Source organism: Mandrillus leucophaeus, unplaced genomic scaffold, assembly GCF_000951045.1.
Source record: "Mandrillus leucophaeus isolate KB7577 unplaced genomic scaffold, Mleu.le_1.0 Scaffold657, whole genome shotgun sequence".
In the NCBI taxonomy this organism is placed as follows: Eukaryota; Metazoa; Chordata; class Mammalia; order Primates; family Cercopithecidae; genus Mandrillus; species Mandrillus leucophaeus.
In genome coordinates, this window is record NW_012107108.1 from 1,504,627 (window position 1) to 1,506,502 (window position 1,876).

Sequence of the window (1,876 nt, forward strand, 5' to 3'; positions counted from 1 at the left end):
AGATAAATGTTTACAAGTTTTGCATGTAACAAAGATCTAATCTCCAGAATATACGAGGAACTCAAACAGCTCAACAAAAATAAAACAAGTAACCATTAAAGAGCAAGTAAAGAGTATGAACATTTTAAAAAAAAAAAGACAATGATGGTCAACAAGCATGTAAAAGATGCTCAGCATTGCCAATGATCAGAGAAATGCCAATTAAAAACCACAATGAGATACCAACTTACACCATGCAGAATGGCTATTACTAAAAAGCAGAAAAATGAGCTATCAGCAAGGATACAGAGAAAAGAAAACACTTATACATTGTTTGTGGAAATGTAACTTTCTACAACCTCTATGGAAAACAGTATGGAGATTTCAAAAAAGACCAAAATAGAGCTTCCATTTGATTCAGCACTCCCACTACTTGGTATCTACCCAAAGGAAAATAATTTATTACATAAAGAAAATACTCACGCTCACATGTTTATTGCAGCACTATTCACAATTGCCAATATATGAAATCAATTTAAATTTATCAATCAATAATCAAATAAGGAAAATGTGCTATACATTTATACCATGGAATGCCACTCAGCCATGAAGAATAAAATCATGTATTTTGCAACAACATGCATAAAACTGGAGGTCATTATTGTAAGTGAAAAAACTCAGAAAATCAAATACTGCATTTTCTCACTTGTAAGTGGGAACTCAATTACCCATACACTTGGATATAGAGACTGGAAAAATAGATACTGGAGACTCAGAAAGATGGGAGGTTGGCACAGGGTTTAGGAATGAGAAAATAATAGGGAAAATAAACAGCATTCAGATGATTGTCACACCAGAAGCCCATACTTCATCACTATGCAACATGCTTCTGTGAGGGAACTGCATTAATACTCTCTAACATATTAATAAAGAGATAAAAAAGGCCTGGCTCTGTGACTCAAGCCTATAATCCCAGCACTTTGGGAGGCTGAGGCGGGCGGATCACGTGGTCAGGACTTCAAGACCAGCCTGGCCAATATAGTGAAACCCTGTCTCTACTGAAAATACAAAAATTAGCTGGGCATGGTGGAGCAGGCCTGTAGTTCCGCCTGTAGTCCCAGCTACTCGGGAGGCTGAGGCAGGAGAATCACTTGAACCCTGGAAGCGGAGATCGTGGTGAGCCGAGATTGTGTCACTGCACTCTAGCCTGGGGAACAGAAGGAGACTCCGTCTCAAAAAAAATAAATAAATAAACTTTGGCGGCTTTTATCAAGAGGGCAAACTGAATAGACCTCATAAGGTTCATAGATAATTAGATTAGGCAAAAAAAATTTTAATAAAAATAAAAAATAGTATTTTAAGAATGGTATAGAAAGATAATTTGATGAATTAGTACTTAGCACATACAATATGTTAGGCTAGATTCTAAGCCACTTAGACATTTATGGACACAATATCTAACACAGTAAAATAAATAACACAAAGATTCATTGGCAACGACAAATTGACATATTTTCAATCATATTAGATGATATTAAAACCATTAACAAATTTACTGTTTTGTTTCATAATAAAAAAGAATGTTAAATAACTTCATGAAAAAGTTTAATTACCCATATAAATGGTCAGCATTTTGACCAGTAGACAGAGGATACACATTTTCAAAGACCAGACAAAATTATTATTTTTGTGGGGGAGTGAACAGTTTTATTATCCAGGGATATACTGGGGTCCCCCCCTGGAAGGTGCGGTCTTCCACTGGTAGCCCCGCCAGTGCTCCAGGGGGCGCCATGCGATTCCGTGCTGCGCTCCGCTGGGGGCCGGGCCTTGGAGGAGGCGAACTGCGCCGGAAGCAGCAGTCGTGGGGTCCTCAGCGCCCGCTGCGACCTGCTGCACC

At 38.4% G+C, this 1,876-nt stretch overlaps 1 pseudogene; it reads left to right on the top strand.

The window, feature by feature from the left end:
- The first annotated feature begins 1,769 nt into the window (after window positions 1-1,769).
- LOC105554727 overlaps window positions 1,770-1,876 on the top strand; it is a 4,093-nt pseudogene continuing 3,986 nt past the window's right edge.